Source organism: Pleurodeles waltl, chromosome 2_2 (genome assembly GCF_031143425.1).
Source record: "Pleurodeles waltl isolate 20211129_DDA chromosome 2_2, aPleWal1.hap1.20221129, whole genome shotgun sequence".
In the NCBI taxonomy this organism is placed as follows: domain Eukaryota; kingdom Metazoa; phylum Chordata; class Amphibia; order Caudata; family Salamandridae; genus Pleurodeles; species Pleurodeles waltl.
Window position 1 is genome coordinate 1,021,733,238 of NC_090439.1, and position 17,790 is coordinate 1,021,751,027.

A 17,790-nucleotide genomic window follows, 5' to 3' on the forward strand; every position below is an offset into this window, starting at 1 on the left:
CCAGTACTTTGGAGGGTGGGAAATAGGTGGTCTGATCACAAGCACTGACAGCCTGTCAACCAGCCACTGAACCTATTACAAGTACAAAGTCGCAGTGGTTGTCAGCCATGGTGGACCGTCAATGGTGGTCTGAACCACAGCAGTTCATGGTCAACAAAGTAAAACATAACACTACATTGGATGGATTTGAAAACAACAGAGCTGACACACATTGCCACACCCGACACACCTGCAAAGCACACTATAAAACACACCCCTTCACACACCACAATCCTTTGCATCTACAACGCCAAACAGTCAAGCCAGAGCGCATTATCAAAAAAGATAAAATCATTGAATAGGCACCCCTCAAACTTTCACTAAGCACATATCCCACACCCTCAACTCACTCCTGTCACATCGATTTGCACCTCTCTAATCCATTTACTCCGTCAATTGTTTAATTCCTACCACCCATCAATTTTTTTATTATCACCACCATGTCACCCCACAAAAATCCCCGTTTCACTGAAGATGAGTTAATAGTCATGGTGGATGAAATCATTAGGGTAGAGCCACATCTACTTGGAGCCCAGGTCTAGCAAATTACTATTGTCAGGAAAATGGAAATGTGGCAAAGGATAGTCGACAGAGTGAATACTGTAGGTCTCATCTCGCGCACAAGGGACGACATCAGGAAGAGATGGAATGACCTCAGGGGGAAAGTCAGTTCCATGGCATCCAGGCACAAGCTGCATGTCCAGAAGACTGGCAATGCCCCTCTCCCCCCTCTTACAACTCACATCATGGGAGGAAAAGGACTTGCCCATCATGCATCCTGAGGGCTTGACACGAATATCTTGGGGAGTGGAGTTGGGTAAGTCACAACATTAAACTATCACCAAAATGTATTGTCATGCATGCTCACTGATCACCTTTTGCCAACTTCAGGTTCAACCCACTCAAGAGCCCAGTGTCCACCTCTCCATAGACCCCTGTTTGGCCTCCAACATGTGCACTAGAATCACCTGGGGGAACAACATCTCTATATAGTGTGTGTAGTACAGGGATTGGCAGCACTTCAATTCCCAGCAGGCACTGTTCCACCACTACAATGTATCCTACTCACAATGACCTTTATTGTCAACTCCCCAATGGAATGTACACACTTGAGAGGATGCCATCTGTATAGTGTGTGGATAGGACAGGCACTGACTGGAATGCTAAGGCCAGGGGGCACTGCTACTGTCACTCCACACGGCCACAACAGTGTCCTCTGCTCAAATGACCCTTCTCCCTCAACTCAGCCTTTGAACTGTACTCACCTTAGAGGATGACATCTGTATAGAGTGTGGGTAGGACAGAAGCTGACAGGCATGCTAAGGTCAGGAGGCACTGCTACTGTCACTCCATTCAGCCACAACAGTGCCCTCTGCTCCAATGACCATTCTCCCTCTACTCAGCCTTTGAACTGTGCTCACCTGAGAGAATGACCTATGTATACTGTATGTAGTACTTGGAGTAACATGCTGTAGATCCTAGGAGGGGTAACTCCAAGAACCAGGCCAGTGTCCAAATGACATTGTGCATCTGTCTGTGAACTCACAAATGAAGTTTACCCACCTGGAGGGACCGAAATACAGATCATGGTACACACTGTGATGTGATTAACCACGTAGATCCATCTTGAGCAGCTGTGCCAAGATAAAAATATTGTGGACAGGAAGGACAGCTCCACCTGTTTGGCAAAACATTTGATACAGATCAAAGGCACAAGAACCATGATATGAATGGTATTGGCAGCAGACACATTCACAATGCACTGACCACATGATGACAACTATCACATATACAACAAGGTCCTGGGTCTGCCTGCATAACTGTCATAAAGTGACCTAAACCACCTCCCGCCCAGCTACTGTTAAGCCTGCACCGCTGGCAATAAATACATCTATGACCATCCTTCCAAGTGCTAATAAACTCAGAAATTCTGAAGCTAGTTGACTGAAATGAAATTGGTATGTTACATGAATGTCAGGTCAATACAACTGATAGCATGCGTACCTGTCACATAAGGGAAATCTGTAACTACAATGTGTACATGGCCTTAGCCAAATGTCAATGTTTACTATTGGAGGTAGAGGTCACAATATGACCATTAACATTGTATCTCTCACATCAGCAGGTCTAGCTGCCACTGCGAATATGGAGGCCACTGGAGAGGCTGCCACTACCCCCATGGATGAAGCCCTCTGTGAGGACACCACTCCTGGATGTCTGGTCATTGAGGACGGTTGTGGTCCATCCAGGCAACCTGGTCAGATGACACCAATGAGCCTCACTGTGAATACATTGACTGCTCCCAGCCCCGTTGCTTCAACATCTCAGGCAGCCAGTCACCCCCAAACCTGTGTCCTTCAGACTGTGACTACCATCTCATGCACTCCAGTCCAGGATCCTGAGTCACAGCAAAACACCTCCTACAATAAGGGGGAAAGCTGTGCCAAGGGTGCAGGCACATGGGGGGGTAGGGTGCGTGCGCAGGATGATGTGGGCCTGCAGCATGAAGCTGCTAGGGATGATCCTGGCCAGGACACCATCAGCCAAGTCTTGGAAGACTACCAACAATCCAAAGGCGTGATGGGCCAGGTCTAGCACATTCCTATTGTCAGGAAAATGGAAATGTGGCAAAGGATAGTTGACAGAGTGAATATTGTAGGTCTCATCCTGCGCACAAGGGACGACATCAGGAAGAGATGGAATGACCTCAGGGGGAAGGTCAGTTCCATGGCATCTAGGCACAAGCTGCATGTCCAGAAGACTGGCAATGCCCCCCCTCTTACAACTCACATCATGGGAGGAAAAGGTCTTCGCCATCATGCATCCTGAGGGCTTGACAGGAATATCTTGGGGAGTGGAGTTGGGTAAGTCACAAAATTAAACTATCACCAAAATGTATTGTCATGCATGCTCACTGATCACCTTTTGTCAACTTCAGGGTCAACCCACTCAACAGCCCAGTGTCCACTTCTCCATAGACCCTTGTCTGGCCTCCATCATGTGAACTAGAATCACCCAGGGGGACAACATCTCTGTATAGTATGTGTAGTACAGGGATTGGCAGCACTACAATTCCCAGCAGGCACTGTTCCATTACAGTGTATCCTACTCACAATGACCTTTATTGTCAACTCCCCAATGGAATGTACACACTTGAGAGGATGCCATCTGTATAGTGTGTGGATAGGACAGGCACTGACTGGAATGCTAAGGCCAGGGGGCACTGCTACTGTCACTCCACACAGCCACAACAGTGTCCTCTGCTCAAACGACCCTTCTCCCTCTCCTCAGCCTTTGAACTGTACTCACCTAAGGGGATGACATCTGTATCTTGCTAAACTCTGAGAGCTGAAGCAGCTGCAGAGGGGCTTCTATTATGAATCTCTGGAAAAGTGGGAGGCCACCAACACCATCCTGGCCTCACTAACAGGGGTGTTCAGGGAGACAAGTAGTACCCTACCCTGATCAGGGACTGTGAGCAACACTACTCCCCTTCCTTTGGCCAAGCAACACCAGCCCCTTCAACATCTGTGGCAGCCACTGGAAAGGAGGCCCTGTCAGGAGAAGGACCCACCGCAGACACCCCTGCCTCTGTAGCTGCAGATCCTCCCACAAATGAGGATATATACCTAAGACTTCAGGAGGTGCGGACGACAAGACATCAACCACTGCCAGCAAGTGACCTCTTCCTGAAGGAATTCTTTTGTGTGCCACAGATTCACTCTGTTGACTGTTCTTTAACCAGTTCCCATTTTCAATGGTGGTAAGACAGTGGACTTTGGACTTCAAATGTTGTGGCATCTACTAATTTGATTTCATCCACCATGACCGATCCGTTCACTTTACTTTATTGTTGAGTGTCACAGTTATTTCCTGAACATTTGTAAATAAACACACCTATCACAAAAAACATTGCCTACTGCCATTTTTCAACCTTTTGAAAGGTTGAATTGTAAACCCGTGAGATGCGCATGAGGAAGACAGAAGATGGTAATGGAAGGAGGCAGTGTCATGCTGAGGAGAATTAGCAACACAATGACACAAGTATCTGGTCACACCAAACATTTTATTGCACATGACAGCACATAGGCTGTTAAATCCAAAGGCGTGATTTTCTGGAAAATCAAAAAGAAGTGGCACCACGAACCAACAGAGAACAACCACACCGCCCTCAAGACAGCAATCCGAAAGCACCACAAGCTCATCCGGACCACTAAAAGATCCTTCTACAAAGTTCGCATCGACAACAATGCCCACGACAGCAAAGAGCTCTTCAGCATCGTCTAAGAACTCACCAACCCCAGGTCATGCTCCATCGACCCCCCGCCATCACAAGAACTCTGCGACTCCCTCGCCACCTTCTTCCATCGCAAGATCACGGAAATCTAAGACAGCTTCAACTTCTCGCTCCCCACTACCACCACGGCCACCACCAACCCCAACGCACCCAGCCACACCACCTTCTTGCTCCGCTGGACCCACATCAATGACGAGGACACCATCAAAACCATGAGCACCATCCACTCCGGATCTCCCTCCGACCCCTGCCCCCACCATGTCTTCAACAAAGCGAGCCCCATCATCGCCCCCCAACTGCGCATGAGCATAATTAGCTCCTTCGAGACTGCCACATTCCCGGAGAGCTGGAAGCACGCCAAAGTCAACACCCTACTAAAGAAACCCAAAGCAGACCCCGAAGGCCTCAAGAATTACAGATCCATCTCCCTTCTTCCCATCCCGGCGAAGGTCATCAAGAAGATCGTCAACGGCCAACTTACCCGCTTCCTGGAGGACAACAACATGCTGGACAACTCCCAATCCGGATTCCGGAGGAACCACAGCACCGAAACTGCCCTCATCGCCGCAACCAACGACATCAGGATCATGCTCAACAAAGGTGAAACCGCGGCCCTTATCCTCCTGGACCTCTCGGCTGCTTTTGACACCGTCTGCCACCACACCCTCTGTGCTCGCCTCTAGGATGCCGGGATCCGCCACAAGGCCCTGGACTGGATCACACCCTTCCTCTCCGGCAGAACTCAGAGAGTCCGCCTCCCTCCCTTCCTGTCGGAAGCCACCAAGACCATCTGTGGCATTCCCCAAGGATCTTCTCTCAGCCCAACGCTTTTCAACATCTACATGGCACCGCTCGCCAACATCGCCCGATTCCACAACCTCAACATCGTCTCTTATGCCGACGACACCAAGCTGATCCTCTCACACACCAAGGACCTCACCACCGCCAAACCAACCTCCATAACGAACTGCATGTCATCGCCAACTGGATAGAAAACAGAAATTCTCATCCTCAGCTCCAACCTCTTCGCATGGGACGACTCCTAGTGATCAGCCACCCTGGGAACAGCACCAACACCCACCACCCATGCACGCAATCTGGGCTTTATCCTGGACTCATCGCTCACCATGACCCAGCAAGTCAACGCCGTCTCATCTTCCTGCTTCAACACCCTCCGCATGCTCCGCAAGATAGTCAGATGGTTCCCCACCGAAACCAGAAGGACAGTCACTCACGCCCTCGTCAGCAGCAGACTGGACTACGGCAACGCGCTCCACGCAGGAACCACGGCCAAGCTCCAGAAGAAACTGCAGCGTATACAGAACGCCTCCGCACACCTCATCCTCAAAATCTCACACCGCGACCACATCTCAGCCCACCTCATAGACCTACACTGACTCCCCGTCACCAAGAGGATCACCTTCAAACTCCTCATCCCTCTTCACAACATGGGCTCTGCCTACCTCAACGAGCGACTCACCTTCCACACTCCCACCCGCCAACTCCGCTCTGCCAACCTTGCCCCCGCCGCTATCCCTCGCATCCATCGGACCAGAGCCGGTGGCATATCCTTTTCCCACCTCGCCACCAAGACCTGGAACACCCTCCCCACCCACCTACGATAGACCCAGGACCTCCTGACCTTCAGGAAATGCCTCAAGACCTGGTTATTCGAGCAGTAGCTGTCCTCCCCCCCTCAGCGACTTGAGACCTTAGCAGGTGAGTAGCGCGCTTTACAAATGATTGATTGATTGAAAATGTCTGGACTGTCATAGCCAAGAATGGCAGAACCATACTGAGTGAGGCTAGATATCCAATAGGTACCGTACCCCAGACCACAGAAAAAAGGGCTTTGTCAGACCTTGTCCTGTAGAATAGACTAACAGATTAGTGTATATTGTCAATAGCTAGAGTCTTATCAAATACCAAAATACCATGTCTGCCAATTTAACATATGCCATGGCACAGGCAGAGGGCAGTACAACAGTTCATCCTAGTACAATGTGCAAGCATCTGGTGGCATGACACAAACCTATTTCAGTGTTGTGGCACAGGCACTGTCGCCTGCAATGGGGAAACACATCAACAGCTACACAAAGTTCATACAGGATCATTGTCAACATAGTGTGAATGGAAAATGCATGGATTGCACTGGATGACATCTTTCAAGGCCACATGATCACGCACATGGATCAACTCACCACATCAACAAGTGTATTGTGCACTTCAGAATTCCATCCACTCACTGTCCTAGCTGCTTTGGCAGAGGACTCACACCTCATATCTGTGACTACCTGGATCAATCCATGTCCACTTCATATGTCAGAACAGCCACAGCTACCTGCCAATGTCAGAATGCTGAAATGCCCACATGAGGATGGCATGGTGAAGAGACCTGCATAAAACATAATACAAGGAGTATAGGCAGGAAAAACTATATATATGACCCAAGCCTCATATCAAAGTTCAGTAGATCCACTAACACTGCGATGGGACTGACACAAACAAAGCAGATCTTCAAAGTAGTAACATTTCCAATTCTGACTTAGCAAGCAAACCGTGGCTGTATATAGCACTACATGAGATCCTGTGTCTATTGGAAAAAACAATACCCTACTCAACACATCCTGACCCCTAGAGTTCTCCATGCACTCCCAGTAATCACATGACATGCCATACTTCCACTCAAGTGATGAGATCTGCCCGCATGTCTTCACCTTCCTCTTCATCACTGTCATCCTCACTTGGTATTTCAGGATTCTCACCCGGTGGTACTTCTAGCTCCCCCTCATCTGGAATATATGGGATATCTCTCCTCAGGGCAATGTTTTGGCGCATGTAGCAGGCCACAATGATCTCACATACTTTTTCAGGTGAGTAAAGGAGGGTGTCTTGTCCAGACACCTAAATCTGGCTTTCAGGAGCCCAAAAGCCCGGTCCACTACAAGCCATAGTTGAAGCGGACTTCCCCTGGTGTAGTTGGGTTCCTCACCTTTCTCAACAACCTAGGGGTGGTTGGGTATGCATAGTCCGCTGCAATGGAATGGGACATATTCGAAACTATGAGTCCCTCTCATCCAAAATTTTGCAGCAGACATTACATACAAACAAACATGACATATGTGACTTACCAACCAGTCAGTCCCTCTCCGGGTACAGTTGTGACATCAGCTGTGGAATTGCGCTGTTAAGCATGATGAAGGCATCATGGACTGAACCTGGATAACAGGCTCAGACCTGTGAAATGTAGAGTTCCGCCAGACAAACAACTTGGACATTAATGAATTGTAAGTTCTTCCTGTTCCGATAGACTTGATCTTTGCCATGCGGTAGAACCAAGGCATCATGTGTACAATATGTGGGATGTTTGCCAAACCATGGAAGTCAGCCTTCACATGGGCAAAACCCTCACATTGAGGAAACCAAATGTAGCAGTCCAAGTGTTTTAACATTGCTGAGAGAACATCCTTTAATAAAAGATAGAATATGGTCTAGGACATCCCAGCAGAGAGGGCCACTGTATTTTGGAAGGACCCTGTGGCCAGGAAGTGCAACACTGCCATGACTTGTGTAATGGGTGGTATGCTATCTGGATGACGAATGGCAGGCATCAGTTCTGGCTCCAACTGACAACAGATATCCATGATGGTTTGCCTATTCAGATGGTTGATCTGTATAATGTGACTTTCTTCCATGGCCTGAAGGTCTGGCAGTGGACAGTAGAGAGGAGGATGTCTGATCCTTCCCCTCCCTAGGTACCTATGTAGGACAAGTAATGAGTTTAGCCATCACTCAATGTGTTCCTTACAACATACACTAAGCATGTCAATGACAAACTGTGAGAAGGCATGTCATAAGTTGAGGACATGATACACAGTACGTATTACCACTGTCAGTGACACAGAATTAACATGTTCCCCCTTGCTTTGACACAAATGTTTACACATATTCTATCTGAACAGCAAGAATTTGTACATGAAACTTGCCACTTGGATTGTGACTTGATGTCCCAAAGCTTAAATTACCTTTAGGGGCGGGGGCTGTGCAACGAAGAAAGGTGCTATATGTGCCAAGCAATGTACAAACATGGTGTCCAAGTCTGTGCCCCACTTGACAGGACAAGACAAGCACTTATCATTGGTATAAATATTTTCAGAGTTGTGACGCATTTTTCTTAGGCATATACTGCATATTATGCCTCTAACATGGCAACTGCCTGACCTATTCCACTGGACATTAGGAACTGGCCATGACCGCCATTTGAAGTCATCATGTTGGTAGGCGGTTGCTACCATGGTGGGCACAGTCATAGGCTAACATTGTTTCCAGAGGTGGTCGCAGGCCAATGACTGTGTATGGTGACAGCCGCATATGTGTCGGATGAGACTAGAATGTTCTGAAAAATCCCTCACTTGACTCCTGACACTGCTGCCATAAAAACCTCCACGACCTGAGCTGCTGTGTATTGCCTCTGGAAGCAATCATGCCATGTCATCCAGGTAATAAGGTCCCTGCTTTCTCCCCGGAGAAGCTGGAGAGGCTGGTGGAGACGGTCCTACTCCTGTATGGACAGCTTTATAATACACCAGAGGAGAAGGTAAGTACCTCATGTCCACTTTTTTCACTGTACTTCACCATCTTTTCCCTCCTCCCATGTTAGATTGTGCCCATGTGTGCCAAAATGTAGAGTCAAGACCATAGAGGTAGAATCGGTGTGGCATCAATGGGAGTGTTCAGTGACAGATGTTGAGTCCTTAGACTTTGGTGTGTGTCTGTTTTGAGTGTACCCTGTTGTACCTTATGGTGGATACACAAAACTAGGTGAGGTGACATCACAGCCATCCCCAAACATCACTTGACACATGGATGTTGTCAATGTGAGGCCACATGTTTTTGCATAACACTATGAGCTGTGTATGCATGTTGTATGTGTCAGGTGTGTTTAAAGTGAGCTATGTATATGTTGCTACTGAGATTTTAAACCACATCTGGCCTTACTAAACTGTTATTCCGAAGGCATAACCTTGACTCACCCTGCCCTTCAGGTTGCCACATACACACCATATGGAAAATTGTTGTTGGCTACATGATCTACTGTCATGCATGGATGTGATCGGAATGGAGTTTCACGTCGGTGCTATCTGCTCCGCCTGCAGAGACCAGGACCTGTTCAATGTACCTCCCATTAGGGGTCCAAGTATAGGCTGGTGTTGAGTCATTTTGACTATGCAGTTGTGACTCTGTGCCCACTCTCTGTAGCCCAGTATATCCTGTTATGTGAACCAATCTAGGCTCTGTGATAAAATGCAGCTTAATGAGGTTCGTTCCCTGATGAGTATATACATGCTTTTAGAAGGGAGACAATGATCTGTGAATATTGTGCGCTTGGCACCACTATCAATGTGTGTCTCTGACCCCTGACAGGTCCCTTACTCCCACAGCCCTGTTGGAATCATCACACAGGTCAAAAATGTCCTGTGCAGGCTTGTTGCATAAATGATAGTCCCACAGTGCAGACAGTGTGATGAATCCTGGGAACCCATGATATATGACTCATTTATTTGGTCACACAGCGGAAAAAGGACAATGCATGCCTTTGTTTGTTGGATGCCATCTCTGTAGGAGGGACACATATGTCCAGAAGCATGTTCTGTGGCACAGGCACATGATACAGAACCCCACTCCCTGAGGTGGCATGAATATGCATTTGTCAGTCCACATGTCCACACATGGACAGGTTAAACCTTCTATACCCACCATGCCAATCCCTTCATCGTTACCCATCTGTAATGTTTGAGTTTGTACTCTGACAGTAGCCTGGAGGAACTGTATTCAGGGAATCATTCTCACATAGTGTGAGTGTTTTAATGCATGCTTGCCTAAGGAGTGTACCATTCAGAAGCCACAGAGGTGTGATGTGTCCCATAGTTCCTCAGCTCTCAGTCAGATTGCTAAAGCATGTCCCACAAGATGTCAATTGCCCTACCATGTCAGTAGAGGGCCTGAGCAGGGTGGTGGGTTGGTCTGCAGATTGGGAAGTGTTTGTAGTTATGTCCCTGCACTCAGTTGCTTGTATGGGGCACACTTGGGGAGTGTAGGCAAAGCTTTGTGAACTGACATGTATGTGACTCAGCCATTTTGGATGGGACTTGTGGACATTATTTCTTGTCTTGTCTTTTGCATCCATGCAGGTCAATGGCCATCAGAAGAAAGGGATTTGGAGAGCCATCACCAAGAAGATGCGGACCCTGAGATTTTTTGTGTTGACGTCATATGTATCAAACTGGTGGACCTTGCCTTCTGAACCTGTTTCTGGTACAAAGCTAGGGGGAATCCTCAAACAACTTTCTCTGCAGGGACCACACATGGTTGCGTACAGTGATCTTTCACATACTTTTTGTTGTTGTAGTGGGTATAATTTCTGACCCATAGATCACATCCCCTGAAAGTCACAGACAAAAGGTAAGTGGGTTATGGATCTCTGTCCTCTGCCATGTGCTTGAGCATATGTGTATGTAGACATCTGCCACCCAGAAACAATATATCTTCAGTGTATGATGTGTGCTGGTGCCTCACTGCAGTCTGTAATGTGTTTGTGCCCAGCATAGATGTGACATGGCTTATCTGGTTAATGGTTTGCAGATGTAGCAAACTACTTTCCCTTGGTAAGTGAGGAATGTCCATTAAGTAGAATTATGTCTCATGACTTCAGCAAACATTCCTTTGGCCTACATGTCAACATGTGTCCATTTCTCTATAGGAAACATCCGTATTCTGCAATTTTGTGCATGTTCTACCCATGTTGATGGGATGATGTTGGTATTACCTCACATATATGTGGATGGAAAACTGTTAGTGGAATAATACATCTACAATGCTGGTCCATTTCATGTTGTGCCACAGACAGGAGTGTGTCAGCATTCTATCTTGTCTGACAGATTCCTTCATGTGTCATAGTATGGCATTTGACATGTTGGACTGCAGTAGCAATGAGGGACATGACAGGAAGGCCCAGATTGTGGAATCAGTCTGTGTTTCTCTATGCCACTGATGTGCCATCCTGTGGAAAAGTGCACTGCACATGTTTAATGATTGAGATTGTTCCCTGACTGTTGTTGCATCATGGAGTGAGTTGCAGTGATGTTGACATCACATGTGTTTGGGTTTAGGCATTCATCCACAGACAGATACAAAGGTTGGCATGTCTAAGATGCGGACAGTGATGTTGCTTCTCAATGGACAACAGGTTGGGGGTCATTCTATTATTCCTTGCAAGTTCTGTGTCTCTCCAAAATGCAAGGTACAGATGTTGACTACAGACACACTCTGATGATGTAATTGTAATTGGTGTCAGACATTAGTGGTGACTATGCTGGGGCTTACTGATTCATTGTTGTGTGTTCCGGAGACATCTCTCCCTGACATGTTGGACCTGACGTCAATGTTGTTCCTTTCAATGACACATGTGATACCTATCTTAGTGACATTGATACTGCCTCCTTGACTCTATTGGGAGAGGTGTCACTTTTTGAGCTGCACATTGTTTAAATGTGTCCATTGTGACATGGGTATTTCCATGACAACTACTCCAGGATTTTGCACTTTTGTATCTGAGGAAGCTGGATTTAATTGGCATCATCTCAGATTGTTGGTACATCATGTAAGTAGATGTGTGCATAAACTTGTGTGTGAAATATGCCACAATACTTTACAAAGGGATAGTATTGTTGGCAGCAAGTTAACTGGGGTCTGCTGCATTTAGCACAGATTTGAGGATGGAGAGGTCACCTATTTATTGTATTTTTTTTTGGGTGCAAGACTTTAGCCATGCAATTGTAGTTGTCTGGGATATTCATTAGCCCGTGGGTAACTTGGGTATGTCCAGATGACATGCATGCATATAATATTGCACATGAATGTGCCACTTAAGTGAAAGTTTTTGATGGAGCCTACTTGACATGATGGTATTGTTTGTATGTCCCATGCAGTAGGAGTTAAATGTGCTTTGCTGACTTTCCCTTCCCCATTGTTTAAATGTCCATGGCAGTTGATTTTGGTACAGTTTGTCCCTTGGACCCACGTAGGGCCATTTTCTGTGGACATGTTGTTTGAGGCTCCTGTTCAAAGTGTTATATGTCCTAGTGCAGCCTCCTTCCCTGTGTGTCCCAGATGGCCCCATCCAAATTGTGTGTGTATAGTTGTTATGTTGTTCTTGGTGCATTTGTCTCTCTGTGTTTTATGCATGCCATTGTGCTTCCATTGTGCTGTGATATGTGTGATGTGTGTGTCCATTGCAGGGCTGTTCACTGGTGGTGTTGTTTGTGTTCCATGCCAAATCGATTGATATGTATGTTGTAAGTGTGGGCAGTCCCTGGCCAGTGTGGAATGTAAGTGTATGAGCTGTATTTGTATATGTGCTGTAAGTGTGTTGTTGTTGCTGTGTGTGAAAATGTTGTGTAGGCATCAGTGTCCCTGTCCCTGAGCTGTATGGCCATGTGTATTTGTGCAAAGTTGCAGTGCAATGTGAATGTGCAGTCCAAAGGGGACGTATTGTGTGTGTTTATGTGTCCATGTTGATGTCTGTCAGTGAGTGTGTATTGTATGAGACATGTGCCTGCTGTCTTTGGAGTACCCCACCTATAATGTGTTTGCCGGCGCTACAAGCTGTTTTTAAAAGTTAATGATAGAAGTAGGTGTGTTTACTTACAGTTGATGGTGTCCACGTCGACGACGAGCAGCAGCAGTGGCATGATATTTATGAATGGCTCCATGGGGGCCCAGGACATGTAAAGCTGCCTGCAGGTGAGTGTCTCCCTTTATACCGTCTGTTTTTGCCATCTTGTAGATGGTGGTTGGACCACCATGGTCACATTGGCGATGTGCACCCTCGTAATGGGTCCAGCGGAAACACTATCTCCACCGGCCTGTTTGTGCTTTCTCTGCACTGTGGCAGTCTGTGCTTTTGACCACAATTAAAATGAACTTATTGCACAACTGTGGAAAAGCTTTTCCTAAAGGAAACTCTTTCTGCTCCTGGTATCCTTCCTCTGAGTAATGGCATCTTTATTTTCTTCCTTTGCAGGCCTTCCATAGAAAGATTTCCATTGGTGACAGGATTCTCAATAGCTGCATTTTGTGTTTGTTTTTCCATCCCTCTATTTCTTGAGAAATAAACTATTCCTCTCTCCTCCTTCCTCCTTTTCAACAGAGACATTCTTTTGATATAGGAGTACCTCCATTCTTTAGCTAGTATTACTTTAATCTATTATTATTATTATTATTATTATTATTATTATTATTATTATTATTATTATTATTATTATTATTATTTTTATTAGTATTATTATTATTTTCATTGTTGTTTTTGTTGTTATTATTCCTATCATCATTACATACAGTAAGAGTAGTGTTATGTTGGCAAGCCATTCTGTCACACCCAACAGATTGTCCTTGTCCTCCAGGCAGTGCAGGTAAACCAATTTACCATTTTGAGTAGGGAAATAGTCCGGTATCTGTGATCCTCTTACAAACATACCTGCAAGGATCTATGTTTTGTACAGAAAAGCCTGACTAACCCTTTCTCCAAAGGTGGTACACACACAAAAACACAGACTAGCATTATTAAAGAAGGTTTTATGACAAGTTACGATAGTATAGAACATATGCAAAATAAATTAAGCAAATATAACAGTTATGATGGCTATACAAAATATTAAGGGGGTTATTCTAACTTTGGAGGAGTGTTAATCCGTCCCAAAAGTTACGGTAAAGTGACGGATATACCACCAGCCGTATTACGAGTTCCATAGGATATAATGGACTCGTAATACGGCTGGTGGTAAATCCGTCACTTTTCCGTCACTTTTGGGACGGATTAACACCTCCTCCAAAGTTAGAATAATCCCCTAAGACTGTAAATAATATGAATACAGGTAACATGCCATTTTCAGTAGTTTTCTTTACTACTGACACTCTGCTACTGAGAATTAGCAGTTAAAATGTCTGCTCTTTTGAGCGGTGGAATACAGCATCACATACCTGTTTGCCCAGGGCAGGCTTCCCTCTACTCAAGAAGCCCAGTCTGTTGGAGTCTTAAAAGAGTATCTGCCAATGGATCTTTCATTACCAACTGCTTAGTTGAATACTATGCACATCTATACCTCACAAAGAAGAGGATTTCCTATTTGTAGTATTTCTGCAGGAGGACTGAGTCACTCATGTACATTGAGAAGACTCTCATGGGAATTCTTCTAGCTGTGTACATGTATATATATATAAAAAAGCATATTGTTTAAAATACTCATGCAAATAAACCATTGTTTTTCAACAAAGAATCACATGAGTCAGGTTTGTGTAATTCTTGTTATAGAACTAGGTATTAGGCTCAAATGGATACTGTGAAGGCATTTTGAAATATGGCAACGTTGCCACAAATTTAGGTTTACTCTCCAACATCAGAACAGAGCGGTGTTGTGACTGCGGCTTACTGATTCATTGTTGTGTGTGTTCTGGAGAGACTCTCCCTGACATATTGGACCTGACGTCAATGTTGTTCCTTTCAATGACACATGTGATACCTATCTGAGTGACATTGATACTGCTTCCTTGACTCTATTGGGAGAGGTGTTACTTTTTGAGCTGTACATTGTTTACATGTGTCCATTGTGACATGGGTATTTCTATGACAACTACTCCAGGATTTTGCACTTTTGTATCTGAGAAAGCTGGATTTCATTGGCATCATCTCAGATTGTTGGTACATCATGTAAGTAGATGTGTGCATAAACGTGCATGTGAAATATGCCAAGATACTTTAGAAAGGAATTGTATTGTTGGCAACAAGTTAACTGGGGTCTGCTGCATTTAGCACAGCTGTGAGGATGGAGAGGCCACCTATTTATTGTATGGTTATTTTGGGTTCAAGACTTCAGCCATGCAAATGTAGATGTCTGGGATCTTCATTAGCCCGTGGGTAACTTTGGTATGTCCAGATGGCATGCATGCATATATCATTCCACATGAATGTGACACTTAAGTGAAAGTTTTTGATGGAGCCTACTTGACATGATGGTATTGTTTGTCAATTAGAGTTGTGTTTGAAGTGTTATCTTGTATATGTTATCAACCTATTTCTCATTCTTCTTGCAGCATTAGCACAGGCAGGGAAAGGAGAAGGGGCACAGCTGAGCAGGGAATCATTTGGCCATTGGACCTTGGGTCAAGATACCACTGACACAGAGGGACCCAGTGGGCTGGAGGGCAAGGGGAGTGCCATGGGGCAGATGGGATCTGCATCCTCATCATCAAATTCCTCTTCTAGTGGCCACACACTAATGGTGGCAGACTCATTGAGGACTCCCCCCAGTACCATTGTTGTCCATCACCCCTATCTATCACCGCCCTCCCTGTTGCTCTGCACCTAGTTGGTCGTGCACGCTCACCCAAGAGGGTTGGTGTCTCCTTTGTCGCAGGCACCTCCACCCCAGCCCCTGTTAACCCTGCTGCCCTAAGTGAGGATGCTACTGACCTCCTGAGAAGTATCTCTGTGGGTCAGACTGCCATTGTGAACGCCATCCAGGGATTGACAAGTCAACTCCAACAGACAAATACATTACTGGAAGGCGTTCTTGGTGCAACGTCTGGCCCATAGAGATCTTTTCAGGCTCTGTTCCTCACTGATGGCAGCCAGTCCCCCCAGCCACCTCCCTCTTCCTAATCCAAATCCCTCCTTCCCTTACCTACCCAAAGCATGCGAACAGATCCTCATGCATTCACCTCAACAGACAAACATAGTGCACACAAACACAAGCACCACAAGACACACCAGCACGCACACAAACAAACAACACAACAACCCACAGACATAGCAACATTCACAACTTCCCTGACACCTCCACCACCTCAAGCATCACACACATGACATCATGCATACCTATAGATACCACTGCAACAGTCACTGACACAGCCAATAACACCCATCCTACCCATAGACACCACCTCAGCAGACCCTCAGACATCCACCACAAGCACCACACCCACAGACATCATAACTACAGACACACGTACATCCACCATACCTGCAGTCACCATTCCAACAGACACCCGCTCACCCACCATGGCATCTTTCAGCACCTCCACCCCCCTAAGCCCAAGACACATAAACGCCCTCACTCACCCACCCAACAGACACCTATCACACACAAGCATATCTTCCATAAGCATGCACCCAAGACATCCACACCTATACATCCTACGACCACTCCATCAACCTCCAAATCCCATCCACCGTCTGATGATCATTCCTGTGTATCCAAAAAAGCTTTTTTATTTGACCTTAACCTTTGCCCTGTTACCTCCCATCCCAGTCCCAGAAGAACCCCACCCAGCCCCCAGTCCATCCCTTCCAGCTCCAAGGCCGCCCCTGCTCCCCTGCAAGTAGCCATTTCTCTCCCCATTCGAAGAAGCCCACTCTCCCCAAAAAGAAGCCCACCCATCCCAAGGAGAAGGCTACCCCTCCCCAGCCCAACCCCCACCTCCCAAATCTGACCCCCTTCCCCCAGAAAATCCCTGAGGTGCCTGCCTGCCTCTTGATGCCCCTTCCTGTGGAGGTAACATGGCAGTCAGGAGTCAAGTTTGGGTGCAACAGTGTGCCATTATTGGCATTTGCCATTGACTGGCCAATGGCCTTTGGACAATCATAGTTGTTTCAGTTAATAAACCCAACACTTGTTTTGTTTTGGGTACACTTTTGTCCTTCAATTCCTTTTCTAGCTTTCTGTTGTCCCTGAGTGGCTTTAGTTGTGTGCCTGCAGTTGTGTGTGTTTGAGCCTGCTTGCGGTTCCAGTTGCTGTTGTTCGCAGTATGTGAGTTTGTGTGCAGTGCTGTTGTCCCCCAGGATAAGGGTATACGTTGTGTGTATAGGTATGTGTGTGTAAATGTAATAGAGGTATAATGGCATTGTGCACTGTTTGGTAGGGTGAGTATTTCTTTTTCTGGTGTCCAATGTGAGCATGTATGGTGTTAAACCTGTCCCCCAGATCTGGCTTCTGCATCCATGTGATGTGTGCCATCTTGAGTATTGTATGTGCAGACATGGAGTGTGTTGAATTGTGCTACCTTTGTTTGCAATTGCCTGTGCATGTGTCAATTTAGATGTGTGTCCCTTGTAGATGATTTCTGTAGGGGTATGTCCCATGCAGTAGGAGTTGAATGTGCTTTGTTGACTTTCCCTTCCCCATTGTTTAAATGTGCATGGCAGTTGGTTTTGGAACTGTTTGTCCCTTAGACCCACATAGGGCCATTTTCTGTGGACATGTTTTTTGAGGCTCCTGTTCAAAGTGTTATATGCCCTAATGCAGCCTCCTTCCCTGTGTGTCCCAGATGGCCCCATCCAAATTGTGTATGTTTAGTTCTTATGTTGTTCTTGGTGCATTTGTCTCTGTGTGTTTTATGCA